We start from the raw sequence: 21,781 nt of genomic DNA on the forward strand, positions 1-21,781 counted from the left end.
TTGTGTCACTTGTAAATAGCTCCTATGATCCCCAATGCATAAAATATTTAAAACCCAAAATCGTTCACAGTGCATTCCTAAACCCGACAGACACTCAAGAGATACAAAGCATGTTTCGCAGTATTCGGAATAGTAAAAGCTGCGATATCGATGACCTGCAGATTCGCCCAGCAAAGCATGTACTAGATCTAATCGGTCCTGCCTTGGAGCACGTGTACAATCTTTCGCTGGTGAACGGCACATTTCCAAGACGCATGCAAATCGCGAAGGTAACAGCACGTTTCAAATCTGGCGACAAAAACAAGTTCTCGAACTATAGACCAATATCAATTCTGCCTATTTTTTCTAAATGTCTCGAGAAGCTGATAAATGTAAGAATAACCTCATTCTGTAACAAGCACAATCTTCTTACAGATTTTCAATTTGGATTTAGAAAAGGTCGCTCAACTGAATTAGCATTATTGACCCAAAAAGAAATAATTCTGCAAGGCTTTGAAGAAAATTTGGTTACCCTTGGCATATTCATTGATTTTTCAAAGGCCTTCGATACCATCAATCACAACACTTTACTAACAAAACTTGATATTTACGGCTTTAGAGGAACATTTCTGAAATTAATTAGAAGTTATCTGCAGTATAGATATCAAACTGTTGTTATAGGCAATCACTATTCAAAAAATTTACCTATACGTGCTGGGGTCCCACAAGGCAGCATACTTGGACCACTATTGTTCAACATTTATATAAATGATTTAACGAATATTAAGACTACGGCGCGATTTGTTATCTATGCGGACGACAGTAGTTTATTTATCACTTCTAGAAACGTTGCCGAACTCATCAGCACTGCCAATGATACTCTAGAACAAATAAACAAATGGAGTTTATCAAACTCGCTAACTATTAATGCTGCCAAAACAAAAGGCGTGCTTTTTCAACCAAAGAATAAAAAACAAGTAGTCTATGGATGTCTCCAGATAGGAACTTCCGGGATAGAAGTAGTACCTTCAGTCAAAAGTTTAGGCGTCATTTTTCAGGAAACATGTTATGGAATGAACATGTCAACACTATTGCCAATAAGCTTGCTCGAGTCACAGGTATACTAGTAAGATTACGCCTCTTGCTGCCATTGAAAGTGAAGCTCTTAATTTATAATTCTCTTTTTCTATCACATATCAATTATTGTCATCTCGTATGGACAACACAACCAGCTCAAACATCAAAATTTTATTCGTTTTGCAAAAGAAAGCCGTTCGAACGATTTTAAATGCTCCATTCAATGCACACACGGACCCTATTTTTGACCAGTTAAATATCAATACCATTAAAGGCAGTGTACAATACAATTTTGCAAAAACGGTTTTTAATAGAAAGAAAGAATAGCATGGGTTTTCTAGAGCAATTGTCAAGGCTCACATTAAATTCAAGCACGTTCAGCACACGTCACAAAGAAACCTGGCATGTTCCAAATTGTAGAACAAACTATGGAAAACAAATGCTACGTCATGCCTTACTATCTTTGCTAAACTCTCTTCATTAACTGCCATATTTCCCCTCCCGAAGGATCTGGATGTGCCGATCATATATCTTATTCGCTATTGTGTTTTAAATGAACATGCATTTTATGTTAAAAGTACAAGGCGAAGCGTTTTTGAACTTTTGTATATTCATTAGTGAATACTTCTTATGCTCGTATGTTTACTATGTATTTTTGTGTATTTTTGTGTTGAAGGTGTATAGCGACGCGTTTCAAATTTCGTATATAAATTTGTTCATTGTTTTCGGTTGCAAGTGTTTTAATTTATCTCTATTTATTACTGTGCGTGTGTGTATATGAATCTGTTCTTGCATTGCATTTTTGATCTTGCCCACCAACTGTTTGTTGCGAAAAAAAAAGGGGGCACAGACCTCGTCAAGCCGTAATGTGGCTTCTTGTCTGTGTCCCTGTTATCTGTACAATGTATAGATGCGAAATAAAGTTCAAGTTCAAAGATTTGGTCACGCATCACAGTCATGCAGAGGTAAAGCATCATGTGCCAAGGGCAGTGCGAATGACCACCAATCAGAGAACTGTAAAGCATCCTTGTGCTGTGTCAACTGCCAAGGCGATCAACCGGCCAATTCTCGTTCCTGCCCTTACAAAAGTAAAGAGGAGGTGATTGCGCTCACTACAAAGAAAAAAACTTGATTTTTTTGAAGCGAGGAAGAGGCTTGGACTATTATCTCGGAGAAGCTCTGGCACTGTGCTGCAGCAGGGGCCGCACTACGACGGCGCCAGGAGCTTACAGGGTCCACGCTCATAGGTCCTGTAGCACCTCCACCTGCCCCCTTGGTGGTAGCATAAACTGCTCCTCCATCAACATCAATCCAAGTGGGCCTGCAGCCTCTATCTGCGCAGAGTCCCCGATAGCAAGCTGCCCGGAGCATATAAAAGCAAGGGCCATGGTCTCGACCTTCAGTGGACGCGGCAGCAACGCCGTGATGATGTCGCCTTACGTGCGTCTACTTGTGCATGTTTTGGCGTGGTTCTTCGCGGACGCAGCAGCGGCCTATGTTATTGCTGGACAACACTATCAATGGACCCCGATGAAGAATGCGCACCAGCCCTCGAAGGAACTCAACCACTGCGCAACTAGATCATCGCCAGTGGCGTCAACGATGCTGTGCCACGTGGACTTCGTCGACTGCGCACCCCAGTGGAGCACGATGACGGCCTCCTCCTCCCCGATAGCAAGCTGCCCGGAGCATATAAAAGCAAGGGCCATGGTCTCGACCTTCAGTGGACGCGGCAGCAACGCCGTGATGATGTCGCCTTACGTGCGTCTACTTGTGCAGGTTGGTGATCGAAAGTATGGTTTTCGTAGTAACTGTACCTGCCTGATTGTGCTGCCGTGTCCACACACTGTTCTTGGTTGCTTAAATGACTGTGTTTCAGTTGTAAGCCTGTTACTGAAGTTGTCCGGTGACGTAGAGGAAAATCCTGGGCCCGAGGTTGAAAAAATGCTGGAAGAAATATTAAGTAACCAGACTAAACTACTAGCAAAAGTTAATGAAATTCAGGCCAAGCAGACATCTACGGATGCCAGCATTTCCGACATGCATGTTAGGCTCCAGACTATTGAAAAACAACTTGAAGGGTTGGGTGAAATACAGAGCCGGCTTACAATGATAGAATCAAGTGTTGGTCGCCATGACAGTGAATTGACGGCTCTTGCCAGGCAGATCGATGACTTAGATAATCGTTCTAGACGCAACAACCTTATGGTACGCGGAGTGGAAGAAGAAGAATTTGAGGATGAGGCAGTACTCTTAAGTAAGGTGAATGACGATATCTTTGACAAATTACTTGGCTCAAAGTGTAGCTCCATTGAGAGAATTCACCGTCTAGGAAAGAAAATACCTGGAAGAAGCCGTCCGGTCATCTTGAAAGTAGGAGACTTCAGGGACAAAACCAAAATACTGAAAAACTGCCGCAACCTCAAGGGGACACAATTCAGTATCAGCGAAGATTACTCTAAACGAGTAGTTGAAATCAGAAAACAACTATGGATTTCATCAGCGGATGAAAGAGCAAAGGGAGCAAAGGTTAAACTAATCATCGATAAATTGAAAGTAAACAACGTTCTCTATGGCTGGAATGAGGCTACCAACGAGCGATTCAGGTATGCTAGCCCAGGTATTACCAGCTCTGACTGACGCAAATCGAGACCGACCGCATCTGTTAAGGTTATTAATGTAAACGCCAGAAGTTTGCTGAATAAAGCTGATGCAGTTGAAGCCGCAATCCTGGAGCATGAACCGGATATAATGGTCGTAACAGAGACTTGGTTACACACGGATGTAGCAGATTTTGAAGTAACACCTACAGGTTACACAATTGTTAGAAAAGACCGGCAAGGAAGAGGTGGTGGTGTTGCGTTTCTTATTAAAGACAACATTAGGTTTTCAGTGTTGGATGATAACTATGACATAGAAATGTTGTGGATTAGGTGTGGGTTCAGCGAGCGAACTGTGTATATTGGAGGGATTTATAGAGCGCCGAATTCCTCTCTTGATATAATCGCAAAGCTAAGAAATTTTATGGATTCTAATTTTAGCCTCCAAGATAACGTATTATTATTAGGGGACTTCAATCTTCCGGATGTTGATTGGCTATCCCAGTCTCCTGGATCGGAACAGGTTGCAAGTGCTGAGCAACTACTGGAGCTGGCATTCTGCTACGGGCTAACGCAAACTGTCACTGAATTTACTCGGATAGGGACTACAAGGTCATCTATCCTTGATTTGGTTTTTTTGTCCCCAAAGCTGTTGCCGTTACTCAGCCGTTGTGAAGTTGTAGAAGGCCTATCCGACCACAGAATGGTAGTAACGCACCTAGCATTGTCCCCAGACACCTTGGGTAAACCCACACTTAGCACTGTATTGAATTTTATGGCGGCTGATGATGTGTCTATTTTGGACTATCTTGAAAGGTCCTTTGATGAATTTCAGGTCCTTTACAACACTGACTGCAGCACTGATAGGCTATGGCATTTCTTTTCAATTGTTGTAGGGAAGTGCATAGACAGCTATGTACCTAGGATTAGAAAACGCATTTGTAAAACCAATCCCTGGATTACCAGAGAAATCATTCACACAAAAAGAAAACTAAAACGGAAACGGAAATCTTGTGCAAAAAATTGTACCCCTGAAGGAACTGCTTGCATTTCTTCAATGAGACAAGAACTGAAACGTCTGATCAAGCAGTCCAAGGATCGGTTTTTCAATGTGACATTGACGAAATACTTGAAGGAAGCTCCCTCAAGGTTTTGGCGCTTTGTAACTCCCCCAGCAAGCTCTCCGAGGCCACCTGAAATTACTCAACAACGTGTTGATGATTTCAATTCTTTTTTTGCTTCTGTGTTTACTCATGATAATGGCATTTTGCCCGAGTTTTCTACGTCACCATTGCAGCGGCCGATCGATGATGTGGTAATTAGCGAAGAGGGTGTCCTATATCTTTTACTTAATATAAATATAAGAAAAACCCCCGGCCCTGATGGTATACCAAACGAATTTCTGTACAGATACGCTGAATGGGCGGCTCGCTTCCTTACAAAAATATTTCAGTCGTCCCTGCGCAGTGGCTCTTTCCCACTAGCGTGGAAGCAGGCTAAAATTACCCCTGTTCACAAAAGTGGCTCCTCTCGGGACGAGCGCAACTACCGTCCTATTTCGCTTATCAGTACTTGTTCAAAGATACTCGAGCACATTATTAACAAACACTTGATGTCCTATCTTGATACGCACAATCTATTATCTTCGAAGCAGCATGGCTTCCGCCGAGGCTTATCTACAACAACTCAGTTAATCGAATTTGTTCATGATCTTTCAAAAACAATCAATTTGCGTGGTCAAACTGATGTGGTATATTTGGATTTCGCAAAGGCATTTGATAAAGTATCGCATTCAAAGCTACTGTTTAAAATTGACAAAACGTTTCAAAATAATCACTTGACAAAATGGTTTTCATCCTATCTCAGCTGCCGTCAGCAGTTTGTTCAAATAAAAAATAAACAGTCTAGAGCAGTTGCAGTGAATTCTGGAGTTCCCCAGGGGAGCGTGCTGGGTCCCCTTTTATTTTTGTTATATATAAATGACCTACCAAACCGCGTTACGGTCCCGATAAGGTTGTTTGCCGATGACTGTGTTGTTTATAGCAGAATCGAGACTGAACATGACCAAGTTAATCTAAACAACAATCTTCAAAGAATAAAGGATTGGTGCGAAGAATGGCAAATGAGTTTGAACACAGAAAAAACAGTCTTTATGACTATAACTAGAAAGAAAGCACCTCTAGATTACAACTACCAGATTGGCAATGCTTTCCTCAAGCGTGTACAAAACTATAAATATCTTGGGTTATGGTTCACGCCCGACCTCCGGTGGAACACTCATATTGATAATGTATGCTCCAGGGCTACCAAGGCATTGTATAGCCTTAGACGTAACCTTTATACCGCCCCATCTGATATAAAGTGTCTTGCTTACAAAACTCTTGTCAGACCTATTATCGAATATTCTAAAATTGTCTGGGACCCTTACACAAAGACAAACTGCAATAAAATAACAAAAATACAGCGACTTGGTGCGAGATTTATTTTTAATAAATATCGCCGACATCATTCTCCTACTGAACTCTGTAAAAAAGCTGGACTGGATAGTCCTGAACTTAGGACGAGGATTGAGCGTCTGAAATTCCTCTTCCAGTTAATTCATAATCATTTTAAACTAAACTATTCAGATTACTTCCAGGTCAACACACAAGAACACTCCAGACATCGCCATAATATGTATATACCACCCCTAGTCCCACGTAACGATTGCTTTTAAGTTCAGTTACTTTCCACGTGCTATTGAAGATTGGAATATGCTGCCAGAGTCTATAATTGGTTGTTCCTCGCTTACATCATTTGAACAGAATCTAAAACGTTTATTTTCCGAATAACAGTGACATATGTTTTTTTTTTTGGCGTGTGTGTGTACTTTTTGTTGGTTGCATGATTCTGCAGTAGTTGTCTTTCAAATCTTCAGCGCGGTGCAAAAGTGCCGCCTCAAATGCGTCATGTGCTGTTCTGCGCGTATGTATTGCATCGCATGTGTGTTCCATTTATGTATGTTATGTATAACTTCGAGTTGCTGGTCACAATAATACCGAGAAATTATCTCGAGACCTGTACGGTACTTCTTTTTTGCAAATAATTGTTTGTACTTCCACCCTGTAACGGCCCACTTCTGGGCTAACAGTATAAATAAATGAAATGAAATGAATGAGTCCACGATTCAATCGAACACCAAGGCCTGAGACACGTGTCTCATTGCCTAGCTCTCGATCCTCAAGTGCCTCTGAGAAGACTGTGGAGGTCGATCGATATAGCCATGATGTCACTGACGCTAAAAGAGCAGCGTTCTCTGAAGGGCGCTAAAAAAGAAAAAAATCGTCTTCAATAAAAAAAGCGACCTGTAATCTGAGTGGTTACAGCTCTCGCAAAGGATATGTATCTGTCTCAACCATGCCACCATCTTTTTTCATAATGCTTTACTTAACCAAAACCTAATTTGTTTACTTTTTATTTTTTCTATATCTTTAGAACTTTGGCTTTTATTATACAATGTAGTAGTAGAGGCCTAATTCACAATATAGGTGACGTCACAGACATTATCAGTATGTTCTCGCTTGTCACGTTCTGTCTCCAGAAAACTAATCTGGGTCTAAAAAACACAAACTTTCTGAGAGGGCTAAATGTTTTTAGAAGAGACCGTGAACATGCCAACCGACTGTCGGGGGGATATGCCATCGTTATAAAAGGCAGCATCACCACTCGAGCCATCAAATTAAGCACCCGCTTTGAGGCTGTAGCAGTTAGTATTATAGCGCAAGAAACCATCTCCATCTGCTCTTTTGACGCCGCCCCTCATGACCACATAACTTTAAAATAAGTTGAGGTATTAACAGCGCAATTTCCAAGCCATTTTTTCAGCAGGTGATTTTAGTGCCCACGTTACGCTATGTGGCAGTGACAAAGCAGAACGAAGAAGACAAATAATTCAATATTTAATTCTGTCGAACAACTTGTCTTTTGAACTCTAGTGCAGCAACCTACTTTTCATCAGGCTCAGACAAGCTCAGTTGCCTCTATTTAGCATTTTTTTCGCCATTCGTTTCTAACGATTTTAAGTGGGAAGTGCTGGAATATTCGCACGGCAGCGATCATTTACCCGCAATATTCAAACTACCACCCAAATTACCCGCGATCACCTCGAAACTACACCGCTGGCTAATCCATCTTGCAGACTGACCCCTGTTCCAGGAGAATGTGAAACTAGAACACATCATTTTGCAGGAAAAGAGCATCGACGACATAAACGATAAATGCACTAAGGCCACAACAGCACCCGCAGAAAAAGCAATACCGCGATCGCCAAATCATGTCTGTGAAAATCGAAATCTCTGGTGGACAAGTGAATGTACCGAATCAAAGAAACTACAATAAAGCTTGAAGCATCTTTAGGAGGTACCCTACGTACAGCAACCTTGTGAAATTCAAACAGGTTAAAGCCAAATCTCGATATATCTGAAGGCAAGCTGAAAAAGACATCATGGCAGGACTACATATCCCCTGCTATTAGCATGGTCGCATAAAAAAATGTGGAACCAGCTGAAAAAGTTAAAGAGCAACTTTTAATTCTACACTGTACACATCCTTACAAGCCCAGAAGTACAGATAATACAAAAACAGGCGGATATAGTAGGAGAACAGTTTTACATTTCCAGCTCATCCTACGTTTCTGTTACATTCCAAAAACACAAACAATCCACAAAAAAACAGGAACTGCCTCTTACAGGTTCATCGCGTGAAGTCTACAATAACCCTCTTACATTAAAGGAACTAAACATCGTGCTCTCCAACAGTAAAAACGCTGCAGTTGGCACTGATCACATCCAATATTTTATGCTAGCACATCTCCCCAAAGCATCCACGAAAGCTTTACTTACTATCTCCAACATGATATAGGAATTCGGTATAATGCCAAAATATTAGAAAATTTCTATAGTGCTTCTATTTATAAAAGCGGGTAAGGCCCCCTCTGCGAGAACCTACACTTTAAAGCAAAATTATCCAAAAAAGAAGTAACTGAACCCAATAGGCACGAGCGATGAACGGATAGACCGTTGAGGAGCAACCAAAGAGGGAAGCGTGTCACTTAGTCCCCCAATACGCTCCAAAGGCATGAACCGCCCCGTGAATGCAGACAGTGGGCAAATTGTTGCCAAGGTGATTAGCCGTCCTCCTCCTCCTCCCCTGGCTCAGTCTTTCCCCGTATATTGCTGGCGGCGGTTCGCGTTGCGTCGTGCTCGGAGTGCTCGATGATGGCCGCCTGGATTCGACAATGGAGAAATTACGACGTGGTGCTTGTGTGTATGCTTAGACGAGCGTGGGCTGCTGCTTTGTTTACGTCTCGCTGCACCTATGAAGTCTGGAGCAAGTCTCGATACGTCACCACGCCACGCTGTATATCTCTGGCTTCAAAATAGTCACGACCAACACACGACAGCAAGAGTTGAGAAGGCCAACATGGCGGCCGAGGAGACCGGGGGCCTATCGAATACATACTTCTCTCCGACTAAGGGCAGAAATCAGAGCTGGATTGAAGACAAGTAGGCTATCATTGTTTATTCTACCCTACTTGTCGTGTGTGCGATACGGATCGCGCTTGCCCGCAACGGGCTGGGATGTGTTGTATATCGCACGCACAAAATGCACCACGAAGGTCCGCTTGGGCGTCTGCAGTTCGCCTTTGCTTTGCGACCACCTGGAAATTAACCGCCATTGCCGTCAGTCTCCCGTACGCTCGTTCATCGAGTTCTCGCCTGTCTTCGCCACCGCGATGAGCTCCGGCAGGACGGTATTAGGCTGAAACCTCGTCGCTGTGTTGGGAGTCATCGAAGACACGTTGGGGGTTCTCGTAATGAGCTTGGTTGTAGTATGTCACGTGCTCTAAGTGCACCAGAACGGGCTGGCGGGGATTTCGCTAGCGTCAGAACTCAGTGAAAATTGGTCACCATTATAGTTGGCTTTCCCGTCAGTCGGTCGCATGCAGCCCGGCGCCGTCCGTGGGCTGCGGTGGCGGACGCGCATTCGCGCGCTGCACTAGCTCGAGTTTGTGAAAATGGCCACATTACCGTCGATTTTTGCGGCGCTAGCTCCTAACCAGCTCGGCGCTGTTCGTGGCGGCGGCCAAGCGTACGTTCGCTTTCCTGTTCGAAGTTCGTTGGCTGCAGACACTCCGCGTGCAGCGCCGTGTTTGGTCTCGCGTTCGCTTGCTCGAGCTGAACGACGTCGCTCGCTCAGGACTCGCCGACTTGTTAGCGGCACGGAGGTTCCCGGAGTTGTGGCTGCAGCCGCCGCTCCTAAGTTGTTGCGCTACGGGGATCGAATTGAGACTTTTACGATGTGTGACATCATGGTGAAATTATTAGCATGGCATATCTCACGTATGTTTTCATTTCACGTCGCACGTATTTCTCGTAAGCATTCGTATTCATTCTCTGTTACGTGTAACTCACTATTTTACATACTTATTGTGCAGCCGGGGGTACACACCATGCTGAAGGCTGTGTGCGCTGGGCGTCTGAATGCCTGTCATCCATCTCTTTCTTCAGAGCAGCTTCAGAAAGACTGTGCGAAATGTGAGGGTAAAGTTAGTTGTGCGTCATATGTTACACGGATGTTTTTATATCAACTTGCACGTACTTGTCATATGCGTGCATCTTCATTTTCTGTCACGTGTGTCTAACCACTTTTACTATATTATTGTATCTACAGCCATGGGAACACAACAGGCAGAAGGCTGCGTGCCCAGGCGTCTGCAATGCCTGTCATCTATCGCTTCCGTCGGAGGAGCTCCACAAGAAGTGAACAAGATAGACAACGAGACTGGACTTGTGCACTTTGGCATGAATTCACTTAAAATAATGGAGAAACTTCATGTGTGTGTAGAAAAATAAAAGATTTTGATGGCTCATTTTCGTCTTTCGTTGTTTCCCTGACTGCGAAAGCAGTTACACACAGGTGGCTAACTACTTCTTCGCGTATTCTTTTCTGCGCTATTTGTTGCTCACTGTGCAGAAAAACAGGCGAAAAAAAGTATTTGGCTTGGCGGAAAATAAACCAAAACATTATTTGAACTGGGCATAAAAAGTTCATTCGATTGGAGTATTTGAGTCGATCAACCGTTCATCCGGCGAAGTGCAACTGTGAGGACTAACGGTTTCCCGGTAAGGTGTAAATGTGGGGATTAACAGTTGCCCTATGGGGTGCAAACGCGAGGCCTAAATGTTGGTCCTTTGAGGTGAATCGTAGAACAAATGGTTACTCACTAAGGTGTAAATGTGAGGAATAAATGTTAGTTCCTTGAGCTTGTCTGTGGGGACTAAGTGTTAGGCATAGTGCCGTTAGTCCTTAAAGGTAATAATGGTTGTGGTGGCCCCATTATTCACCAAATATAAATATAAAAGTATTCACCATTATATATAAGATATTCACTATTATTCACCAAATATAAAGATGAATTGCATTTAGATATGATAGTGACGAGTAGGAATGGGTTTGAAGTACGCGCAAGTAGACGACCTGTGCTTTATTGAGTTTAGAATGTGGCATAGCGAATGCCCGCCTCGCCATATAGTAATACTTGGTAATCTCGTTGTGTGTAGTCGGTGTGTCTTCAAGTCCCACGTCGTTGGCACTGGAGCCGTTGCCTAGGTAGAGAGCAGCACGGTCAGTGAGCGCGCGCACTGCTCTGAAGGCCGACTCGTTCGGGTTCAGTGCATTGCCGTTTACCCAGCTGACATGCGTAGGGAACCAATGTATAGTGTGAGGTACAATAGTATCGATGGTGGAGCTGTTCGAGATCCTGGCTGCCTGTGTTGATATAAAGCCCCTTTGAAAGGCTCTGACTGCGGATTTGGAGTCGCTGTGCACCTCATCGCACCAACCATTTAGCAGAGCAAGTGCGGTGGCCACTTGTTCGGCCACCTCGGGGTTCATTGTGCGTACTGTTGCGCAGATCGTAGTCGAGCCCATCTGGTCCACGACCACAGCTGTGAACTTTTTGCCGTCTCGGTATGCTGTAGCGTCAACGAAACTTGCATTTACGCCACGTTTTCCCAGTTGCTTCAGTAGAGCCGTTGCCCTTGCCCGACGACGTCCCTCATTGTGTACAGGGTGAGTGTTGCGGTGTATTGGGGCAACAATGCCGTTTTCCAGTATATGTTTTGATATACGCACACTATTTGTTTCCAGCTTCATAGGGTTGAAACCTAGCTCACCAAGTATGCGCCGACCAGCCGTCGTAGTGGACAAGCGAGCCAGCTGCGAGCGTTTTTGCGCCTCCACTATCTCAGAAGCCGAATTGTGCACACCCAGCGCAAGCAAGATCTCGGTGAGTGTGCGTACGGGAAGCCCCAGTGCTTTCTTGAAGATTTTTCTGTAAATCACGTCCAGCTTGTCCCACTCCGACCTAATCCAGTTGTGCATGGTAATGGTGTAGGTAAAGTGGCACAGCACAAACGCATTGATGAGCCTCAACAAATTGTTTTCCTTAAGGCCTCTATGTCTCCCGGAGACTCTTTTGACGAGTCGAAAAGCCTTGTCAGTCTTGGCGACAATCTTCCGCAGAGCGGTGTCGTTGCCCCCATTCGCTTAAAAAACATGCCGAGGATCCGGATGGTGTGTACACTCGGGATTTCCTCCCCGTCACTCGTGTAATTGTGTATATCGCATTTTTATGACGGGTTTCCATCCCTTTGGTCGGCCACCTCGTTCTTTTCTACAGAGCAGAAGCTCCGACTTGGCGGGTGCGCATCTGAGTTCCATTTGGCGCAAGTGCGATTTCACCTAGGCGACTGCTTCTTGAAAGGCATCTTGCACCCGGCGTTCGCTGCCGCCAACGCACCAGATTGTGATGTCGTCGGCGTAGATGGCATGCTCGATGCCGTCCACGCTAGCCAGTCTTTTCGACAGTCCGATCAAGCAGAGATTGAGAAGCACCGGAGAAATCACAGACCCCTGGGGCGTGCCTCGATGTCCAAGGGGCACCTCCTCAGAGAAAAAGTTTTCGATGCGCAGCCTCTAAGTTCTTCCAGACAAGAAGGACTTGATGTGGTTCTGCAGCCTGGGCCCAAGCTCGAGTTTCACCAGTCTGCAAGATAAACTCGTACTTGATGTTGTCAAAGGCCTTCTCTATTTCTAGACCAAGAAGAGCCTTTGTATCTCTAGAGTATTCATCAAGGACTTCTAGCTGAATAAGCAGCATTGCATCCTGCGTTGAAAGGCTGGTACAAAACCTGATCATATTGTGCGTATAAATCTCACTTCCCTCCAGGTAGTCGTTAAGTCTGTTGAGAATCGCGTGCTCTGCCACCTTACCAACGCACGACGTGAGGGAGATGTGGCGAAGATTCTCAACGCTAGGAGACTTTCCTGGCTTGGGAATCAGTATGGTGTCAGCTAGCTTCCATTCCTCAGGAACCCTTCCAGTTTTCTTTGCTTCATTGATGAAACCAGTTAGACGTTCTATGGATGCGTCGTCGAGGATTCTGAGGGCTCTGTTGGTGATCCCGTCTGGCCCTGGTGCCAACTTGCGATTGAGCATTTGTATCACTCTCCTGATTTCAGCCTCTAAAAAGTCTTCGTCTAGCTCAGGTATAGGAGGGCCGCCATACTCTGTGAACACGCCGTCTTCGTCCTCTCGTTTGACCGGCAGGTACTTGGAAACTAATCGGGTAACGAGTTCGTCAACCCCCTGTTCTTTGCTGGCTTCATGCAGGGCATGGGCTAAAGTGTGTCTCTGGTTGGCTCTAGGGCTGAGCTCGTTCGAGAGGTGCTTCAGAAGGTGCCAGGACTTGTCATTCCTGATTTTACCATCGACGGACTCGCATAGCTCGTCCCATTGCTGTTTGCATAGTGTGTCGCAATGTTGTTCGATTTCTTTGTTCGACTTTGATATTCTTTTCCGCAGCCTACGATTATGCCTCTGTTTCTTCCATCGAGAAAATAGAGCTGTCTTGGCTTCGAGCAGGTGGGCAAGCCTGCTGTCTATCTTCTGCACATTTAAATCAGTCTTTATCATCTTGGTGGCAGCGGTGGTATCTCTGCGGGTGCCCTCGCATCATTCCTCGAAATTGTCAGGAGCACGGGCCCTTGTACCGCTAAAGAGATCCCAGTCAACCACCCTGAACTTTCCGACTCTGCTACGGTCCACTATAATAGAAGTTTGCAGAACGTAGTGGTCGCTGCCAAAGTCCATGGCAGTGTTGGCCAATGTAGCCTTTTCGACATTCTTGATGAAAGCGAGGTCTGGCGTCGTGTCTCTGGTCGCAGAGTTGCCTATCCTCGTAGAAAAAGCCTTATCAGTGGTTAAGGTAAGGTCAAGTTCGGTGGCGTCATGCCAGAAGTCGCGACCTTTTCTCGTCTCATACACGTATCCACATAAGCCATCTGGGGCATTAAAGTCACCGATTATGACAAGGGGGTGAGGACCGGCTAATTCAAGACGTTGCCCTCTCGAGCAACGTCTTGAACTGCTGGCGCCTGTGCCTGGGGTTACTGTAGACATTCAAAACAAAAACACTGTTGCTCTGCTGATTGTAGCGTGGTGGTTCAACTAGAATCTCTACCATTACATATTCGATATTGCACCTAGCCATCTTATAGTTGTGGGCGACATGTGTCAGCTTTTTACTTATTAGTGCGTAGACACCTTGTCCTCCTAACTGGCCAGGGACTGCCCAGTAACTAGAAAGGAACGCTGCAGAGGCTATTGTCTCTTGAAGGGCTATAATTTGAGGTTTCTTCGTTATTGTTCTAGAGTACTGCTGCAGGAATGCTCTTTTACCAGCGTACCCCCTGCAGTTCCATTGCCAAATGCAGACAGTGTCTTTATCGTTATCTATTATGGATTCTACTTTGATCACCACCTTGGGGGATCAGTGTGGCTTGAAACATCTGTTCCTTTTCGTAATTAACTCCTGGGCTATGACGTGTACGGGAATAACCTTTTCCACATTTCCAGGCGACGCACCCTATGGCGCAGGTTTAGGCAGTTTGGCGTGATTTTTTAGCGCAATGATGCGCTCGTTCATTGCCCTAAGCCCCTCTACTGGGTCACTGGGTGCAGCCGCAGCCTGCATCTGCATACCAATCGCTTTTTTACTGAACTCCTTAAAAGTTGTCTATCAATACATTTAAGTTATTCAATGCGCACACAGTTCATACGGTCAACAGCAAGTCAATGTTTAGTTTCGACTCACTATGGATGCTCCATTGACACGCCAGAAAAGATTTAAATAAACACACTGTTAAAAATATCTTTACGAAACTCAAGTTGGGTTCTTTTACGCTATTTCAGAATCGATAAAGCGGAATATTCGCTTGCACCCTACTATGTCTCAGACTGGGTTAACAATAGGTTCAAGATAAGGAAAATCCTATGCAAGACTAACGTATTTGAAAATGATTTTTTATCAAAAAAATCACAAGATGGAACCAACCGCCTTCTAGCATTGCCTCTACTATCTCAAAAAATTGTTTTATTTCATGCTATAATTAGTGTATTTCATTTTTCGGGATGTTACATTTTTTATTTATATATGTATTTGTGTTGCAGATTGTGATTGAGGTGACTTTGATTATTTGTTTGGCTGTATATGTATATTTTTGCATTCTACTTTTGTAAACGCTCTCCCACTGTAATGCCAATTGGTGCTGTGGGTAATGAAATAGGTAAAGAAATTGTCGATAAATCAGCAATAAATTTAAGCACAAAGAATGTATCTCTTCAGAGAAAGTGGACTAACAGTGTCATTTGCTTACCACAATCTTTAAATATGTTGCCAAGTTACATTTTTAGAAATTAGTCATTGAGAATAACTCGAGATATAATGAGGATAACGTGAGTGAACAAAAATGTTGAGGGGGTATGTAATGCCTTTGTTCTGGAGAGGATGGTAACTGAATGCAGACCTTTCAACAAACAGCTATATTTCTAGCTGAGGAATGATTTGAGCGGCTAAAATTTTTGCCGCGACACAAGCTGAACTCATCTAGGTGAATCATCTGAATAGCTATATATGAAGGTATCCACATGAGGCCATATATTAAAGCATCCACATAAGACCTTATATGGATGCTTCTATATATAGAGTATGGCCATATAGGTGGTGATATACAGCAACACCCTTATTTGGGTATATAAGGCCCATATATGGCTACATCAGGAATTGGGCAAATCAGGTTATAAAGGGCCCATATATGGGGATTCCATATGTAGCTGGCACGCCCCATTCCTGGTGTAGCCATATATGGGCCTTATATACTCATATATGGGTGTGACTGTATATGACCAAATATGGCCATCATCTATATATGGCTATAGATAGGAGCATCCATAAAGGGTCTCATGTGGGTGCTTTCACATATGGCCTTATATAGATACCTTTATATATAGCTATTCAGATGATTCATCTGCATGAGTTGAGCTTGTGTCGCCGGCAAAAATTATAGCCGCTAAAATCATTGTTCAGCTAGAAATATAGCTGTTTGTTGAAATGTCTGCATGCAGTCAGCATCATCTCCAAAACAAAGGCAGTACATACCCCAATATGGCTACCTATCCCCATATATAGCTACATCATGAATTGGGAATATCAAGTTATATAGGTCCCATATATGGGGATTCTATGTAAAGCCTGATACGCCCAATTCCTGATGTAGCCATATATGGGGATTTTTATATAAGTCCATATATAGGATTTTTGTAAGCGTTGTCATGCTCTTACATGACACGCGTGTCAGAATAATCATATTTGCACCAGTCGTATATTTCGTCACCCATAGACGTCAAAGGACACAAAGTTTGGTATATGTGGAGCTAGCAAAACGTCCACGAGCACGCTATGAGTGTAGCATGTAGTCATGTTTTACATGACTCCAATGTACTTCAATGTAGCGTGGACGCGCGCGCACGCTGGGCACAGCGACGCTACGGTAGCAAAACGCGAGCACTCTATAGTTTTATGTCAGGTGTGACCAGCGTCCGTCGACGCGGCCCGACGGCAACCGGTACGAAATGCTACATGCTGCATTTTGCTCTGATGCGTTACCCAGACAACACTGCGTCTCCCTCTTTTTGTGACGGAGGGACGCCGGACGCACTGAAACGCACATGCGTCAAAGCAACGCAGCGTGGCGCGCGCCTGCGGGTATATGGCAGGAGTCTGGCGGAGCAACACCCGCGTGACACGACGAAATGAATGCCGGCGAGCACGCGCACCGCGTCATGTCGAAGTGTATTAGCGCCTTGACTGTGGCATGTAGTCATGTTATCATATGACACGCATCTCATGATTATTAGGTTGCACCAGTCACATACCTTCATCATCCATTGGTGTCACGTAATACCAAATTTGGCATATGTGAAGCTAGCGAAACAGCCACGAGCGCATCGTAAGTGTAGCTCGTAGTCATGTTGTGACATGGCACGTATCTCATATTTATCAAGTTTGCGCCAGTATCCTACCTTCATCATTATATCACGTCCCATAGTACCAAACTTGGTATAAGTGAAGCTAGCGAAACGGCCACCTGCACATCGTGACCATGGCATGTAGTCATGTTGTTACATGATACGCATCTCATAATTATCATGTTAGCACCAGTTACATACCTTCACCATCCATTCATGTACCGTAATACCAACTTTGATATATGTTACGCTAGCGAAATGGCCACGAGCGCATCATGAGCAGGGCATGTAATCATGTTGTTGCATGACGCGCATGTCATAATTTTCATGTCAGGGTCTGTCGCTTGTGTTTGACATGCAATCATGTCATACCATACGAGTTTTGCAACACGCAATCTGAACGACACCACCGCAAGAGCTGCAGGACCAATAAACGTAAATCATGACATTTATAACATATATATCATAATTTTCATGTTGCGACTAGTCAAATATGTTCTTCACTCAGTCATCTTATGTCATACCAAGTTTAATATTAATACTATCATTGAAACGGTCAGGACAGCTAAATGTCCTAGGCGGCTAGATAGATAGATAGATTGATAGATACGCTCAAAGTTACCGAAGTTCGCTAAGAAGTGCTTCGCATTTAAAATTTTATGTCTTCATATACATGTGTGTACACATCATCATGACTGGGAATAGTGCTTAGCAGTATATTAAAAAAGAAGAAGTAAGGTGCCTGCTATTCGTAACCTCCTCGTAACGCCTCGTAACCTGGAATGTATATTAGTGTGCAATAAAACTTCCTCCTCAGTTAAAAACTCCCTAAACTACATTATCCTATTGTTAGAGGTATCAAAAAATTTCAAGTGATCAAATATTCTTTTATATTCTACTCTGTCGTAAGTTTTCCACTGAGGAGGTCATTGTTATTTTTTTAAAGACGATACTCTTTCTTGGTGAACTTAGACGCAAGAGCTTTGGTCTGTCTGTACATTTGTTCGTTTGTCCACCGTTACCGCAAACCGGATACTCTGAACAGCACCAGCTGATACTCAGAACGGCCAACCCCATCCGCAGTGTCCACCAGTGTTGCTCAAGAATTAGCGTTCATACATGTGCGATTGCCAATCAAAAAGCAATTATGGCGCATATCTGAGGCACTATAAGAACACGTGTATATTCTTCATGTTCTTCTTTTACTAGGAAAGGCACACATAAGTAATTCTTAGTAACGTAGCGCTTATCACGCTGCGCTGACCATGCAACGCTTGCACGGAAAGGCGAGTGTTTCCAACGCTTTGCTAGGAAGACATGGTGGTGGCCCCTACCCGTCGCCTTGTGCTCTACACCTTATCACGCCTGAGACGGGCACGCACGCCCGTCTCAGAGCCACGTGCTTTGTTTTCCAAAAAAAACTGAGAGATGGCGCTCATGCCTCACGTGTGACGTGGCTTGATGTGCTCGTTCACCTCCGTTGCATGCTCAAGGCACTCTAACGCCGCGCCTCCGGAATACCATTCACCAATTTTCTAGCGGAGAACATCAAATAGATGTTTTGTTTACTCTCTCCACACGCAATAGTCTTTCGACAACATTTGCAGATTACTTGCAGATACGAGGCTAATTTTTCTCTTCTTTTGCTCGCGTGGGTAGAAACTACAGTGTGCAGAGCACGCCGACCCGGCAGCGTCGACAAGCTGACACGTGTGCGCTGACTGCAGGTTTCATCACTGTATAATCTAGGGTGCTGCTGCATGGTTACTTTCGATCGCTGAGTGGCTAAAGTCTGAACCGAACTCAATCCGTACCAGCCTTGATCGTGAGCGAAAATGTCCGTCTGACATGGAGGCCATGGTGCGGTGTGAAAGCAAGCCTGACTGCGTGCGTAAGTTCATGCCACAGCCGCTTCGACGGCGCCAAGCTAGAGGCGGCAGTGTCATTTCGATAAGAAATAAAAAAATACAAAAAATCAATATCTTACACTTAGTTTTCATACTCTCGTTTCAAACGTTCTCAAAGTTTCTCAGTTTTACTTCAACGAAACGCAAGAACCAAGCGAGCATAACTTAGGGAGCACGCACAAAAAAGGTTGTTATACAGCCGCGATGTCCTGTTCGCCACCAAGCATAATCATTGATGCTCAGTGAACACGAAACCCTGAAAGCAGCATGCTTCTCTAATATCACCACTGATATGGCAGAGCCAAAACTAAAAACAATCAAACAAAAAACAAATGCGCTTCTTTTGATACACCAACGATGCGTCTATGACCTCCAGATATTTCAAGCGGAATGCTGCGAGCTCTCTGACACAGTATGTTAAAAAAACGGTCAATTCATGCCAGCCATCACCGTCGAGATAACGCCGACACGCCGCGCTCTTTTATCTGCACACTAAGGTTAAGCGACAGTCACAGGTTGTGTGCACCAGTTTTTTATCATATTGTAATAATTTCTACGTCACTGCATACGTCATAGCAGGACTTTTGAATTCTTAAGGTTGATACGCCATGTAGTGTCATTCACGCAAACTAAACCACTGTTGCCCGTAAAATCTCGATATGGCTTATTTCCTATTACATCAAAAACTAATTGAAAAGGAATCAGTCAGCTGGAAGAAAATTCAGACTTGTACATTTCCAAATTTGCACATCCTGAGAAAAATGCATCCCTTGACACACTCTCCTCTCTGTTCATTAAAGCCACTCTGTACCACGTCACGTGGAAACGTCAGATTATTGCAGCTTTAAAACCAATACAAAAAATAACGGCAGAGCGTTGGGAGGAGATGCTGTCAGCGAGAAGCGGGAAAATCAGCCGAGTCTGATCGACCGAGCCCGCAGAGGCGCTGTGGCAAACAGAACCCTAGATTAACCCCCTCCCCTATCTCAACCGCCAGCACAAAATCTCCGATTACTCGGAGCTTCTCCGCAAAAAATGTCCTATTTCACCACAACCACGGCATACAGTCAGGGTAAGAAACTGTGCCTTCATTAAATCATGCCCATGAGTTTTATTTTAGCGTGAAAGTCATACTAGTCATACACTCATATCTACGTAGAATACTTCTGGTTTGTGGGGCAGGCTCAGTTTTAAAATTTTTGGATGATCCTTTGAGGCACTCTAGCTGCAGTAATTGAGAGAAAAAGCCACTGAAACTTTATTCTAGATGACAAAAGCAACCTCGACTTTATACTGGTTTCGAGCCGTCGATGCATAGCTTTCCCGCGCCTGGGAACGTCTGGCAAGGTTCAACTGACAAGGAGATAATGCATTCACCAGAATTGACTTTTTTTCGCTAGTTAGTGTCGCATCTGAATATATTAGTGGAGTTGCTTTTACAAGTGGTGTGTTTGACATGCATGAGAGTACTATGCTTGGCTCTACAAGCGATGTGTTTCAAGATTCGTATGAGTGTGCCATGCTGTACGTTGAGTTAGACAAAAAAACTACTGTGTTTTTTCGGGGTGTACATTTCCTCTTTATTGACGTGTTGCTACGTAGTTGCCATTTTGCCGCATCGCGATAAGCCAGAGCTTGAATTTTCGCACTGCCGTTCAAAATTTGTGCCTGTCACATACTTCCTCTGATGTGATGTTGATAAGGAATAGTACTATAGAGATTGTTAGTGAATATTTTTTGTGAACCGCGAATGGTTCGCACAGAAATATTATGTGTAAACTTTCAAACGGCTTATCTTCAGTTCTCAAACAGGTACTTGGTAACTGTATCCACCCACTTAAAAGATGGGTAGTTATATCTCATGCCTAAATAGTTCTTGTATTTCTTAAAAAACTATCCCTGTGGGGCTAGATCAGTAGGAATTTGAAAAAAACTCGCCAGTTTGATCCAGTTAGTTTTATGATATACCTGGTCTTCATATGTGAAATCTAAGCATCATCAAGTGCACATAATCCCAAGATTGCTTAAGATGGAAAGAAATTTGTTACGAATGAGTACAATGGCGTATATTTTGATGTTTAAAAGGCCTTACCACACTGCTTTGTTAAAAATTTCATTTTGTTTACTTGCTTTACTAGTCTGCAGTTTTTCTTCACTGCTGCTTTCAAGCCTAACGCGTACAGTCTGCTACAATGCGAGACTCTGTAGCAGCGCGAGTTGTAGAGCAAATTGTTGGAGAAGCTGAATTTTTGTGGCCACAAGTTCAGTCAGATTCATCCTTGCAGTCACCTTTATAATTGAATTTTGAACAATATACATTTCAACTATATTATTCATAAGGCCTCTATTGCTAAACAGGGAGTAAATGCTGCATTTAAGCATGTCTGCTGCTTTGTTTACATGAAAGTATATTCTGTGCTTATATGCATTATCACTTCATAGAAGCTTGCATGTTGATCGCTGTAACAGTAGCGTATAGAGAAGTATAATGCTCAATGCCTTGGTCACCATTATGATGGCTGACACTGGAAGAGAGTAAAATGACAGTACAGAGCTTCCTGTTCCTTAATTCTTTTACTTTCTGTGGCAATATTCAGGCTGCTAACTAAGATGCTATAATGGTATACTTTTACAGGTTTCTGCATGAAAATTTGGTCGGGAACAAAGATATGCACAGCATAAAATGCAAAATAAGCTTTTCTAAAATGGTACGAGGTTGTTGACTTGGGCTTGTTTGCCATACTCGTAAACTGTTGCGCGTGAAAGATATAGGCAGAAAAACAGAGTCTCTTTTGTGTTACTGTCTA

The sequence above is a fragment of the Rhipicephalus microplus genome, chromosome 2, assembly GCF_043290135.1.
Source record: "Rhipicephalus microplus isolate Deutch F79 chromosome 2, USDA_Rmic, whole genome shotgun sequence".
NCBI classification, from domain to species: domain Eukaryota; kingdom Metazoa; phylum Arthropoda; class Arachnida; order Ixodida; family Ixodidae; genus Rhipicephalus; species Rhipicephalus microplus.